The following is a 15,991-nucleotide window of genomic DNA, read 5'->3' as shown; positions in this document are numbered from 1 at the left end:
TGCTGGGGGATTGAACCGCGGTCCCTGATGCTTTTGCTAAGCTTGTTCTAAGTAGGTGCTTTAGACCACTGAGCCATCTCTCCAGCCCCTTCTTTGACTTTTGCTGTCAGAAAAATAACTGGGTGTGAGAGAAATTACTAAGACACATGTTTCTGTAAGTATTTCCTTCCTCAAGAAAATCTAGCTTATAATTCTTTCTCCTTTAAATTCATGATTACTATGTCAGAGTCTTGTTGAAGTGGTGATTATATTTGGAAGAGAGAATATTTTTCTAATTTTATGATGAAATTTTGGTCTTTCTCTCATCTTGCATTCCTGAGCAGTGACCTGCACAAACATTTCTTTTGCTTCTTTTTTTTGTCACATGAGTGAGTCAAAAATGGTAGAGAAAAATGCAATTTTATAACTGCCATTTCTCAGGTGTGGTAATAACTTGGTAAAGCCATTTAATTTTTTTCATTTTTAAAGTTTTTAAAATTAATTTTAATGAGAAAAAATAACAGTGAGACAGCTTCAAAACAGGTTAGTAGCAATAATTAATACATTGCATGTTGTTGCCTTTGTAGTAGTTATTCACAGTATAAGATGAAAACATGATCTCTTGTCTAAATAATATTAGTACACACTTTTCTTCTCATTGAACTAAGAGAAAGTAGCTGCATATCTATCCTATTTTGTATGTACATATATTTATTTTTCACTACAAAATGGTCCTTCATTTATAGCTCCCTTTTTTGTTTTGTTTTGTCAGATGAGTGTTCCATTGCTGTTAGAGAAGCTGTATTTGGAGGTCTTTTAGTTTTGAAAGTAGATTTGTCATCCAGAATGTTCTAGATATACTTGCAATTCTTATCTTTTCTTCATTTATACCAGAAGTACAGTTCTCTCTCTCTCTCTCTCACTCTCTCCCTCTCTCCCCTTCCCTTTCTCCCTCTCACTCTCCCTCCCTGTCTTTCTCCCTCACTCTCTTTCTCTTTCTCTCTCTGTCTCTGTATCACTCTACCTCTCTGTCTCTGTCTTTCTTTTCTGTTCTATCTCTCTCTCTCGCTCTCTCTTTCTCTCTCTCTTTCTCTCACTTTCTCTCCATTCTTCCTTCCCTTTTTTGTGTATCCTTAAGGGTATAGTTACTGCATAATGACTCTTATAGAGGCCCAGGATAGACAGATTCCTGGGCCCTTCGCTTCCTATTCATTAAAGATTTTTTTTTTTTTTGCTCCAAATGCCTTCAGGGCAGGTTTGGCTGGCTTGAGTTGTGGGGATCAAACCACAGCAACCTGAGCCTGACTGCTTTGCTGAAGCAGCCACTTAATGAACTGAGCTAAGGGGAAGGCCCCCTTCCTATTCATTAAGAGTATGATTTATATTTTCTTCTGAGACAGTGAAGGACTGAAGAAGCACTTTTAGTAAAAACCACAACTGTTGACATACACCTATACATGCGCAATAAGTAATAAGTAGCAGAACAAAACATAAGCTTCATTTTATCTTCTTTGTTACTAAAACCTTTGGATCATGTTCCTTCTCAGCTCTGCATACAGATGTGCTACTCACTTCATGTCTGCCTCACTGTTTGCAAAATGAAATTGACTAGCCTTGAATTCATATAATCTCATCCTGCCCATGACAAAGGTTGTCCAGATAAGTGGTTGTATAGGGATATTCAACTATTTCCAAAAATGTTCAGCTAGTGTCCTAAACCTAAGATCACCTAGGTTCCCTAAAAGGCAGAAGTCACCATGACTGAAATCACTGTAAATAGAAAATCATCCATGCAAGTAGAGCCAGCCACAAGGATTCCAGAGCTGTGAAACCAGGACAGGATAGTGATCAGCTGAGTGCAATTTAACACCTGTTCCTTAAAGCCTGCCCTCCCACCTTCGTGGGTTGATCTTTCTGCTCTGTTTCATTCAGAAGAACCGCTCCAGCTGCTCAAGCTGGAGTCCTTTCCTGCTGTTCTTACTGTCATTTGTAACACTCTGGCCTAGTCTTTGTCAGATAAAAGTCCCATGTCCTCTCTTTAACTTTATAATTAAAGCTCTTTGTTGCAATTTTCTGCTTTTGTTTTCATTTCTACTATGAATAAAAGCAAAGGCCCATATAGTCTGAGGACACGAGGAAACCCTCAGGAGTTTCCTCCTCAGGTACGACTCTGTGCCTCACTTCAGGACCCCTCAGCAGGGACCCAGCAGCTTTTCCAGCAAAGGTGGTCTCAGTGGTGCTGCTTCATATTTGCCTGTGTCTTAAGCTTTCAGGTACATATCCCCTTCCCCTTTGTTTCTCCAATGGACCCTAAAACTCTCTCTGATAATTATGCTCTTTACTTTTGCTTGTCTTTAAACAAGAATTATAACTACAAAACTCTCCACCAGTTGGAATTATACTTAGTTAAAAGTCTAATGCTTTCCATATGCTAGGAGAAAAGTGTGTTTATTAAGGAGAGAAAACAAATGTAAAATGTTGAATGGAAATTTATTAGGATTTTGTTACACTGGACAATCGTTGCAAATACGCTTCTTTGGATGGAAGGGTTATAGTTGGTTGTCTTTGTTTTTCATTCTACATTTTGCAAATTATACTCAATGAGCTCATTTTCTTTGTATAAATGCACGGTATTTTGACATTCTCTAGGATTCTAGTGAAAGATGCAGTGAAGTTAGTTATTGAAGAATTTGGAATAAATTTGCCTAATTTTGATTTTTGGCTCAGTTTGCAGGTTGAGTGATCCTGGGTGAACGTCTTAATTATTCAGGGCCTCATATTCACCTACTGAAAAATGGGAATACTATTATTACAACTTCATGAAATTGTCATCAAAACTTGGGGAGTAATACATGTGAATCTCCCAGTACCTTACATGAATACCTTATTATATTATTTGAAATAAGCAATTAAGAAACTGCTTCACTTTTAATTTATTAAAACAGACATAATTTATTATTCATACTCCTTGATGAAGCCCTAGTCTGTGTGACTCATCATCTTCTCAAGTGAGTCAATTAACTATTCTCACCATCTGTTTGGCCGGAGATTTCGTCCCTTGATTCCAGTTGTACACAGTGGCCTTTAACATTGCAGAGATCTGAAAACGCTGGAAGGGCACCAGACTGGATTGTTTGGCTATGAGAAAACACCAGAGAAAATATATAAATATTTAGAGAGAATTAAATATGCAACTTTTGAAATTGTTTTCTGCAAACCATACCTTTGGCTTGCAACTCTGACTTCAGGGCAATCAATATACATGTGATGTTTACCCTCTTGACAATCAATTCCTCTGCAAAACCAATGGATCAATAGGGTGAAAATTTTTTGTGCAGTTGGCAGGGATCATATTTGCCTTTTCTTGTTTATTTTAACTTTTGGTGATAGTGGTTTGATTTTTTGTTTGAAAAAGCAAATGTATTTAGGTATTTCCTTTTTGAAAGGATATAATATACCTTAGCAAGACAGAATACTTTTGCAGCATAAATTGATATACTGATGCCATTTTTGAAAAGCTGAGTGAATTTTAATTTTAAATTATGGAATTAAAATAACAATACAGGATTATTGGAAGTCCCTTAGTCTTTGTCATATGCTTCAATATTTGGTAGCTGTTTATTTTCCATTCGGATGTGCATTTGAAAACTCCCTCTTTCACATGAAAGTCAGTGGAATTTTTACTTTGAAATGTAATTTTAAATATGAAGGTAAATTCTAGAATATGCAAATTTAAAAGAAGATTAATTAAGTGTCTGGATTCAGGCTTGTCTTGTATTTCACAAAAATAAACTATGGAGCACAGATGTTTCCAACAATTTGATCTTAATTTGAATGTGTGTGTGTGTGTGTGTGTGTGTGTGTGTGTGTATATGTACAGTATCTTGTTTTATGTTCAAAAATATATCTATTGACTTAAAAATAAATTAAATATAACAGCAAATACTGATTAAAGTAATTAACACTTCTATATAGAACTGTTTATGATTTATATCTAATACTTTTTAAATCTATATATAGCATTTTGTGAAAGTTTTATTCTATATCTATTTAGATAATGATGCAGTCTTATCTCTTTCTGTTAATATGTCTTATTACCTTTCTTGATTTTCATATGTTGAATCATATATATATATATATATATATATATATATAATGAAATCTTTGGGAGACATTGAAAGCTTTGTGTTATTAAGTACATGTTTGATCATCACCAGCAGTATAGAACAATTGTCAGCATAGTTAGTGGATAGTAGAATTCTATATAAGATCCAAATCCATTCAAACATAATTAATAAACTTTAATTAAAAATGCAGCAATTAAAGAAATAATTTTGTCTGACATGCAACATTCACAAAAAGGGTAATTTTAAATCCTTAAGTTACTATCACATATGGTGACATTTACATGGGAAACACAAACAACCATGACAAAAATGCATAAATGGATGGACTTAGATTAATTTCTTTCACATCGTAATGGTCAGTTAAGTTTCCTCTGTGTCTTTTCAAGGCATGATAAGTCAGGATATTTGGGCATGGAAGGTGCCTGTCTAGCTCAATCAGTAAAGCATGAGACTCTTATTTGGGCATGGAGAACCCTCCCATTGTCTGAAAAAACACAGGTTATACAGTTATCTACTAAAAGATGCTTTGCTTGTTTCAGCATTCTGACAGTCATGTATAAAGGAAGGTTTTGTATGGGAATAAGATTTCATTCCATTTACCCATATACTAAGGAACACAGTTCTTGAATTTTGAACTAATATATTTAGGGTTATGAAATAGCTGCCAAGTTATCTTCTTATGTGGATAGTATGAACCAAATTGTGTCTTCCTCAACCAAATATATGTATTGAAAGGTTAACTTCCAGTGTGAGGGTATTTGGAGATAAGATCTTTGGGGGACTAATTAGGTTAGAATGAAGACATTAGCGTAGAGATCTCATAATGAAGATGTGCGTTATAATAACAATACCAAAAAATGATGCTCACTCTCCTCTTCCTCCTTCTACAGGTTCTTCATCTTGCTGTTGCTGTTTTCTCTCATTTTTGTGGTCTTCCTCTCCATTTTCTCTTTGGTCAGAAGCAGCCATTTTTACAGTGTAATTTATGTGCTTGCTCCCCACTTCTCATGCAGCCTGAATAAGGAAAAACTGCTTACTGTGATTTTAGAGACACTTGTAAATTTTCTTGCTCTATGTGGCTGCTGCAGGTGGCAGAAGAAGAGACACTTTGAGTCCAGATTTGGATGTTAGAAGGTGGGACAGTTGGGCTGCACTGTTTGTTCAACAGTACCTGTGTAAGGACAGCAGCTGTGGTTACACAGAGTGTGCTGCCACCGCTCTTCTGTAATTTGATAGTGTTGGCACTCGGCAAAAAGGTGTAATTTAACCATTATTTTTCACATTTAGTCGTCATTTATTTATTTCTACTGCTTAATTGTCCTGACTGTGACTAGCATTATTTTGAACATAAAGCTGAAAACGCACATCCTAGCTAATCTTTTCCAAATCCTAAAGAGAAAGATTTCACATCTCCTCCACTCTACACGAGGTTAGCTTTGGCGTTGTCACGCACTGTCTTTGCGTTGTAGCATATTTGTTCTATATGTTTGTTCATTTTTTTCTTGTTTTTACATGATGGTTGGTTGTATTTTATGAAATTTTTATTCCGTATCTATTCTGATAATCATGTGGCTTTATCTATTTCTGTTAATATGTCCTACTACCTTTCTTGATTTTCATATGTTGAACCATCATTGCATCTCTGCAATGAATTCTATTTGGCCACAGTTCCTGATATTTATGGGTTTGTTTTTTTTTTATAATATTCTACTATACTCAATTGGCTATTGGCCTGTAAAGCATTGTTGAATTTGTGTTCCTTAGCAACCTGAATCTATAATTTTCTTTCTTTTTTTATTCGTTCTTTCATTCTTTCTTCCTGTCTGTCTATCTGTCTACATGTTTCTCTCTCTCTCTCTCTCTCTCTCTCTCTCTCTCTCTCTCTCTCTCTCTTTCTCACTTCTTTTTCTTTATTTTTATTCTTTCTTTCCTCTCCTCACCCTCTTCCTCTCTTTCTCTCTCCAATTTCCGTCTTCTTTCTGTCAATCTACCTCTATCTTTATCTCTGTCTTTGTATCCGGTTCTATCTCTTTGTTTTCCTATATGCCCTGTACTGATCATAGTAATGCTAGCTATGTAGAATGTCTCAAAGAATTGCTTTTGAATTTTTTGAAACAGTTTGAGAACAATGGATAAAATTCATTAAATCTTTACTTGGATAATTCAAGCTATAAGATCTTCAACTTTTGTTTTATGGATGATGTCTGTATTTTATTTATTTCAACTTGGACTCTTATTTTCTTTTTTCTCACCTTTTTTTTTTCTTTTGGTGGAACAAAGGATTGAACTCAGGCCCTTGTTCTTGTCAGGCAAGCACTTATTCTACTGAGCTATCTCTCTGACCCTATACATGGGTTTAGTTTTACTCTTACTTTTTAATTTCTTGAAGTTTAACGCCATATTGAAAGATACCTTCGGATCTTTCTTCCTTTATAATATATACATTTATTTCTCAAAACTTCCCTCTTAGAATTGCATTTGTGTGATCTCACAGGATTTGATATATTATAGCCCCATTGTTCTTTGTCTTAAGAAAAAAGTAATGTGACTTTTTACTTCTTAGTTCTTCTATATTTTTGGTTAAGAGCACTTGATCATTTAGAAATATTTTAAAAGTTTCTCAAATTCCTCTTGTTATTGATGTCTAGTTTTATGACAATATTGTGGAAAGATAGTTGAAATTATCTTGACCTTATATCTTAAGTCCCTTGGATGTAACATATGACATGTCCTAGATAATCTTTCAAGTTTTTTGAGAAGAATGTGCCCTCTGCACCCATCAGATAGGCTCTCTTGTAGATATCAGGTAGAGCTATACTTCGTGAGTGCCCTTCCCATATTTTTAAACACTTTCTCCCTGTGTCATGTGTCCCTTTGTTATAATTTAGATCTAAAATGGCCCACAAACATCTAAGTTCTTCAGAGGTGAGGCTTTTGGAGGGTGTTCATATAGTAGGAACTGTACTTATTAGCTTAAAGCCTCTTATTTTATGTTATTTATTTTATTTTTTAAAAAGAGTACAAAATAGTATTAAAACTGAAAAAGTACAAATGATAATTTCACTGAACAAAATAATATGGATTTCACAGAATTTGTCTATTGCATGATGTTGTCTTCAGATTAGTTGTTCATATTACAGATATGTGCAAAATTAAAAGAAGAAATAAAAAAGAAATATATGACATTGAGAAGAAAAAAAGATAAATAATTGAAAAAAGGAGAAAAAAAAAGAAATTAAACACCAACTGCTCCTTTCCGCAGACCATCAGAAATCCACAGTACAGTTGTCCAAGCCATTCTGCTTGCATAGATGGATCTATCTCTTTCCCCCACTCCCTCTCCTGTCCTTCTCCTCAACTCTGTAATCTCTTCCCTTTTAAAGTTTTTATTATTTGCCCTGTTGGGTTCTGACCTTGCTCTGGCCTGATTCCTTCTGTTCCACTATTCTTCCCATTAGAATGGGAATGCTTACAGTGGGGCACAGGAAATATTTAACGTTCCCCTTTATTTTTATATATACTAACAGGTAAGAGTTTGCTTTGAGATTCACAGGAGAATTGAAATTGGAGTCTTCAATATTGCTTTAAAGACTTTGATAGCCTTTAAAGATAGATCAATACATTCTGCATTGTACAACAGACATGAGTCTTTTAGTAGCCTATGATGATTTGGATATTATGCTTTGGATCTGTGGCCTATGAAAGTCTCATGTACTCACGAATTTAGCATTTGGAGGGTGAGTGAATCATGGTAGTACTATTGTTTTGAGTGGATTGTTTATCTGATACATTTAGTTGCTTAAAGTCCTGTTATGAGGTGGGAGCATGATCAGAAGATTAGGTTTAATATATTCATAGAAAAAAGGGTGTATTCCATTCCTGGGTCCTTCTCCTTTTGCTTCCTGCTTACCATGGGCAGAGTGACTTTTCTCATCATGCTTTCTGACAATGGACTCTGAAAAATTGATTCAGTGTCTTCCTAGGTTATCTAGCTTTTATTCTCCTCCACTCCACTATGATGTGCATGTGGGCACTCGTCTTTTCCCACCTCTTAATTTATTGCAGCTGACTCTTCGCAGAAGGGAAAAGGACCCTGGTATGCCTAGAGTCAGGGAGGAGGAATCTGAGTGTAGTGGAAACATGCGCAAATCCCCTTGCCTAGCCTCTCAGAAGATTTCTTGTTTTCAGCCCAGAGCCTTCACTGCTCTCTACCATGACAGGTATGTCTGTTCTGGAGCAGTTTACCAATCATGGGTCTGCATCCGTCTCAATTCCAGTCCTATAAATGCTGTAGAAGCAAGACCTGTCACACACTTTTGGGGTTACTTGAGGGGCACAGCCAGAGGGTAGCAGACACCTCTGTGGTCCAGCATGATCGCCATTCAAAGAAAGTCTGTCTTCAGTGGTCCCATAAACCTGATCATGATTTATGTCTCCATAAGGGTAGTCTCAGAAAGACGTATACATGTGCAGACATCGTGGCAATCTTCTCAGAAGGGCGATGGACATTAGTTCGTTAACCCCAAAGCACTCAGGGACCAGCAGCTACTGAAGATCAGCAGCAAAGATCAACACAAGGCACAGTCAACTTCAACTACGTGATTTAAGTGGTGCAGGATGGTATCACCACTTTCAGGATCATTTCCTACCCTTTGCCCTTGGATAACTTGATTATGTCTCAGTGTCACGCAGTTGAACCTGAATGTGATTTGTAAACACTAACTTTACTGTTCCTGGAATTTATCTTTTTCAAGGTCTGTGAAGTGTTATGGAGGTTTTGCTTTATTTAGTATAAGTTTCCTACCTTTTATTTTTGTCTATATTCTCTTGACTTCCAGGCACCCCCTAAATATGTCCTTTAGATGTTGCCTCATATGCCCCATAAGATTTCTTCATTCTTGTTGACTATATTTTGCTCTTCCTTCAATAAACACAGATCCTTTTGTTTCAATTATGTTCATGGTCTTTATTGCATTTTTCATTTTATTTGTTTTAATTTCAGAGCCAGGATTTATGTTCAGATTATTTCAATTCCTCAGTTGAATTTATACGATGAATTCCTAAATACTGTCTGCATTTTTCTTATGTTTGAAGAGCTTCAATCTAAGCATTTCAGGTTATTTTCTTTTGTAGATCACACATATCAATACTCTCAATTATTTATGACTTATTTATTGATATTGTATTTTCTTGTTCATTACTAATGTTCATGAATGTGTTTATGTTTGCTCAATGAAGAATTATTTATTATTCCAGCCTTTGTAGTCTGGCTTTATTTGTGCCACCAATTTTTAACAGATCTCTGAAGCTCTTAGCAGACTATTCTTCCATATTCCTTTCACCAGTAACCGCTATAGATCTTTTAGCTCTAAAAGATGTAGAATACCTGGTCACAGGTCAGCCAAACCCTAAGGGATTGGTATGGTGCCTGGACCATGATCTGGGAGCATACAAGGAAGGCATCAAAGATGTTTGTAAAAGCTGGGGACCTGAGACTAGAATGCCTATCGCAGTGGTGCAAAGGGCATGCTTCCCAGCAGTACTTGCACAAGCATGACAAATGCTTAGTGCAGTAAGAGGGAGTGTAGCTGAGAGTGGGTCCTTGTAGGATCTGGTAAGAAACAGAGAATGGTGGAAGTCTCCCAACATTTCACTGAGTAGGTGACACTTCATGTAGTGCAATGATGGGGCGGAGGTAAGACAGGGCTCCTTTATTTATAGAATATATATATATATATATATATATATATATATATATATATATATATATAATTGCTGCCAAATGAAAGGAGGGAGTGGGGAGATGGTTCAATAGAATAAGGGCTTCCCTGGCAAGCACAACGGCCTGAGTTTAAGCCCTAGTTCCAACAACAAAAAAAAAAAAGGAAAAGATAATTACACTACTAATTTCTATCAGTTCATTGAAAGGAACAGTTGGTGCTTAGATGTCTATATCTGGTAATCTGAGCAACTACTATGAAGACAACAATGCATAATACAATAACAATTGTTAATTTCCTATCATCTTATTTTTAAATGCTGTATCACATTTTATTTATATTTATTCTCTTTAAAATAAAAGACTGAATTCCTTTTGGAGTTTGTTAAAGAAAGGAACCAGTGAGCTTTTCTATTTGGCCTAGGTGGACACACATCTCTCAGATTTTCCTGGCATAAAAATAGTAGCTTTTTAAGTACAGTAAGAAGGTCCAGACCTGAAAATGCTGCTCTTAATATCTTTTGTGAGATGGAGACTTCGTTGATGAGTAACTCCTGGGCTGTAAGATTGGAAAAGTCTTTCTCTGGGTCCTTGTGCTAAAAGTGTTAACATGAAATCTCAGGCAATGGGAAGTGTAAAGAGATAGAAAGGTCTATATTCAAAGATGGTACTGGAATGAATGTTATTCTATCTGCCAAGACACTAGCAAGCATGCATAGTTTTTCTGCTAAGATATCTTAGCAGATGTTTTGGTTTGTAGGTTCAATGTCAGATGGGCCTACATTTAAGCTTCTTAGGAATTAGGCTATGGCCAGGCATGGGGCCCAGAACAATGAGGAAGGATTCTCCACATGATTGCGGATTTAGACTCAAAATGACCCTCCCTGTCAAAGGGTCCATTGAGATCCTACTCCTTCCTGTATGAATCCCTGTTTTACACACACAGGGAGGTTTTATTTGTGGATGATGTCAGGACTCTTTTTCACTTGTTTGTTTTTTTTTTTAAATCATATGAGCAGATTTTTATTTCTATCACTTATTCTTGTTTTTATTTGTATTGCTTATTTTTCATATTTTCTCCATGCTTTGTTACCTTATTTAGAATTAAAAGAATGCAAGTTTAAATTGTTTCAGAATCTGTAGATAAATTTGTATTCTTATAAAGATTATAATTTTGAATGAAGCCTGTATCAGCTGCCCCTCTTTGATCCTGCCAAAAATTGGGTTTACACTTTTTTCACAGATAGTTATTTTCATTATTTCATTCACTCTGAGGATGCTGATATTACTTTTAAAGAAAAGTGCTATACCTTCCCAAAGCATGTCTTCCCAGATCTCGGGGGGAAGCTGTGATATAAGCTAAAGCCCCTTTAACCTGGTAGAACAAAGTCACTAGTTTTATATCAATTTCCAGGAAAAAAGCTGAAAGATCCATTTAGCTTTGTTGTAACTATTGTCTCCAGAGTTACTTGGAATGTCACATGGTGTGTACACATATTAAGGATCAACTAAGTCATGCAGGGTATTTGCATGTGGATTAAAAACTCCGTTGTTTTCAGCTGTATAGCCTCTCCAATTTTGGCCCTCAATTTCCTGCTATCCTAGCAGCTTTGGAACTCAAACTATGATTCTGAAGCCAAGAAAGATTCCAATTTTCTGCTTGAGCTCCCCTCTTTTGCTACATCAAACTAGGGCGAATACTCATAGAAGTTCTGCAGTAGCACAGAGGGTTTGCTTCTGTGCTTTCTTATAAAAAGTGTAGTCCCTCGGGTGTCTGCCTCCACTGGTGGCATTCAGCACTTTCAAATTGTATTTTCATGTTTGTTTTACTTTGGGTTACGTATTTTATATTTATTAGAATATATTACAAACATTTTAATCAACAGACATGATTTTATTACATACCGCCTTAGAGGCAGAGTAAATAATTCAGGAAAGATATCCAGCTCATATACCAGATCTGCCCATCCATTCCTGTTGTGTGTATATTTTTATTAGTGTGATTCATCAGGTACTATTTCATCACCTCTAATGATACATTATCATTGTCTAAGACTGTTCATTCTATATTGTACATCTCTATAAGTTTTGAAAAGTATGTAATATCCTGATCCACACTTATGATGTCATGCAGATTGGATTTACTTCTCTGCTATCACCTGTCATTCACTTATGGATGCTATCCTCTACCATCTGGACACCTAGAAACTGCCAATCTCTTCCTTCATCCTTTCACCTTTTCCAGAATATATACATTTGAACTTGTATACTCCAGTAGGTATCCTTTGCAGATTTGTTTGTTTTATATAACGATAGACACGAAGTATTTCTCTATTCTTTTTATAGTTCAGGTACTTTTGGAACTGGGCAGCCTCCTTCTTGCCAAAGGAGTGTCTGTCTTCTGTCTGTCCTATTTGACTATCTTAGAAGTCCATCAAAGGAGTTTCTGCTTCTTCCATTGCCCTATTGAATTCAGGAAGCACACTAGTTTTGTGGTTTCACACTTTTACAGCTGAGTAGGTATTTTGTTTAGAAAGCATCATTACGTTTAGTCTCAACTAGTTGAAAATTAGAGAATAATTAGATACATTTTGAACCTCAGAGGTTGTTGAAGTTGGGATAAGCTAAAATTTTAAAACAGTTTTGATGAAGTGGATGCATGTTGCATTTGAGAGGGATGCCCATTTTATGCAGCAACCAAATTCTTTTTTTTTTTTTTAAACATTTATTTATTGTGTGTGTGGGGGCCAGCTCAGCCCACCAGGTGGCAGGGCTGGCTGGCATGTGGTGCTGGGGGATCAAACCGCAGTCCCTGTGCTTTGCCAAGCTTGTTCCAAGTAGGTGCTTTAGACCACTGAGCCATCTCGCCAGCCCCAGCAACCAAATTCTTATGCTTACATACCAAAGTAATAATCGCTAATGTGAATTTATTTGGAAATAAAGTTTTTAGAAAATAAGTTAAAGTTCCCAAATTAAGAATGAGTTCCATTCTAGAAGCACTTTAATAAATTGAATTCATTCATAAGTCCAGCAAATTGAATCTTATACAGCTTTCACAGAAGTACTTATCATATATGGTGATGGGCTTCCTAACAGTCCCTTTCACATCAGCCTTATTTTTGTAATTTTTTCATTGTATGTATTTGATACAGGGTCTCACTACACAGCTTGGACTCATCGTGATCCCCCTGTTTTCGGCCTCCCCAGTGCTGGACTCGCTCACTGGCTCAGCATGTCCCAGGTGGATGGAGATCAAACCCTGATCCCATGCTTGCCAAAGCAGATGCTTAGTCTGCTGAGCTATCTGACTGGCCAAACAGCCTTATTTTTATTTTGCTTTTGTACATGTGAACTCTGTTTGAATACTGTACTACTGTACAGTAAGCACCCAGCAGCACAACTGTGACAGTGCCCAGTAGATTCTGCAATTTGTTCACATCTATGAATGTTCATTATGGGAAGTCTTTCAGTGTCTGTGTAGGTTTCCAACATATATATATATATATATATGGTACAATTTCTGATATCATGAAATAATTTCACTATGCTTTAAAGGTCTTATGGAGAAATCTATATTTCCAACATTAACCCTAAAATTGTTATTATGAATAAACACACGTTTTCCTCACAATTCTACAAAGTAAGTGCAACCAAGGCAAAAATTTACAAGACAATAAAATATGAATGAAATGTGAGGCATTCACATCAGAATGGATTGATACTTTGTTGTGAGGATGGGCTCTGTAAAAAGAGGATAAATTTATCCCTGGATCTTCTCAGTGTCCTGTGTGCTCAGAATATGCTAAGAAAGCCCTATCAGCATATGATGTTCCAGTCTCCAGTAGCAACAATCAAATTAGCTTCTATTGTTTATACTTTTCTCAGTCTCTGGCATTGTGCTATAGCTTCAGAAAATTGCCTGCTACGCTTTATACTAACATGTTCAAAAACAGTTGAAATGGACTAGTTCCTTGAAAAGAACAAAGAAATCAAACACGAGACCACCACAAATTCTAGCTCAGCAGAAAGCAGAAGCCAGGCATTCGTTTGGGATTTACAGGCAGGTGGATAGGGCAGTACCAAAGTTGAGAAGATAACGGACAGCTGGATGACATTCTGCGCTCGTTAATGAGTTCAAGACCAGTCTGAACCACATAGCAATATTCTGCCTCAAATAAACAAGCAAAAAACAAACAATGAAAATGTAAATAAACCTATAAACATGAAGTAATTTAAGTTCTTTTTTTTTGTGGTACCAGGGATTGAACTCATGACCCTGTGCTTGCCAGGCAAGCGCTTATTCTACTGAGCCATCTCCCCAGCCTAAGTTCTTAATTAAATATCACACAATGATTAGTCTCCTCGCCTGGAGTTTCTTACTAGGAATTTTAGCAAACTTTACATGTTGCTTTCCAAAATATAGAAAAAGCAAATTAGTTTATACATTATGAGATCAATACTATCCTGATACTGAAATCCTAAAATAACCAATGATAGATCATGAAAGACCATCAATAATGGATAAAATGCTGAATAAAGCATCAGAAAGTTGACTAAAATATATAATAAATGTACATGTGTGATTCATGTCAGGTGTATAATGCTGGAAAACATTTTGAATTCAACTAGCATGAAGAACAAAATCATTTGGTTACAGATTATATGATGATATCAATTGATTCTCAGAAAATGTTCTATCATATTGACATATCTTTCTGATAAAATAGACTTTTTTCTTCAGAAAGTTATGAAAATAAAGAAGCTACCTCAAGATGAATTTTAAACACTAAAAAAATGGAAATTGGGCCAGTGAGATAGCTCAGTAGACTAAGTGCCTGCTTAGGCAAATGCAGGGAATGTGGTTTGATACCCAGCACTAGCTGCTGCGCTGGCCCAACTCCCAGGCACGCTGAGCCAACCACCTGCAATCCTAGCATTTGGGAGGCTGAAAACAGGTGAATCACTATGAGTTTGATCTACATAGTGAGACCACGTAGACTCTGCACTAAAGACATTTTAAAAATTGTTTAAAAAGCACTTAACAGGGAAAGACTAAATAAAATGAATTGCTTCTAATTTGGCAATAAAGAAAAGATGCAGAAGCTCACAACTTTTATTTTTGTGTGTGGCGGGGGGGGAGGAGGGGGAACTGGGGATTGAACTCAGGCCATTGTGCTTGCTAGGGAAGCACCACTGAGCCATCTCCCCAGCCCCTACTATTTGCAGATAACATAAGTTCTAGTCATGGCAAGTAAGGGGCAAGTAAAGGAAGTGTATGTAGAACAGCTGAGAAAGAAAGAAACAGGATTTTCACTTTGGTAAATAATACAAACAGTATCCATAAATCAAAATATGGAAACACAAAAATAGCTCCCAGGTCTAAGATGTGGTTCAATAACTTTACAAGATACAAACAATACAGAAAAAGTTTATTACATTTTAGGGGGTTTATTAGTTTTGTTTTTCACAACCAGGGATTGAACTGAGACCCTTGCCTTCCCAGAGAAGTGCTTATTCTACTGAGCCATCTCCCTGCCCCCAAAAATTTAATTTTATTTTATTTGTTGATACAGGGTCTCGCTACACAACTTGGTATGCCCAGGTTTCTGGGGCAACATGGCATATGGTACTGGGGCTTGAACTCGTGTCCTTGTGCTTGCCAGACAGGTACTTAAACCACTGAGCTCTCTCCCCAGCCTTACATTTTAAAATGAGATGTGCAAACCAAAGTTTAAATACAGTATAACTTACAATAAATTCAAAAGCAACACAAACCTAAAATATGAATTTAACATGTACATTTAGCTTTAACAATTGAATAATTCTTATGAAGGAAAAAAGATATCTAATTGGCTAGAGAAATATACCAAGTTTATAGAACAGAATTATCAGTACAAAGCTACAAATTATTTAGAAATGGTGGTTAGCTGTAAAATTTATTTAAAACAGTTACTTTTATACTTAAAAACTTACTCTAAGTTTTTATTCTAAAATTGTTATGTGAAGACACAAAGCTTACATTATCAAAAGCAACATTAGCAAAAAAAATATAAGAAATTACTTAACCTTATATTAAGGTTTGTCCATACAGCCACCTAAACAACCAAGGTAGTATTCCTGAATGACTAGGTATTGAGAACAGTACAATAGCAATTCATTACCTAAA

Source organism: Octodon degus, unplaced genomic scaffold (assembly GCF_000260255.1).
Source record: "Octodon degus isolate 3935 unplaced genomic scaffold, OctDeg1.0 scaffold00058, whole genome shotgun sequence".
NCBI lineage: Eukaryota > Metazoa > Chordata > Mammalia > Rodentia > Octodontidae > Octodon > Octodon degus.
This window is presented reverse-complemented; position numbering follows the sequence as displayed.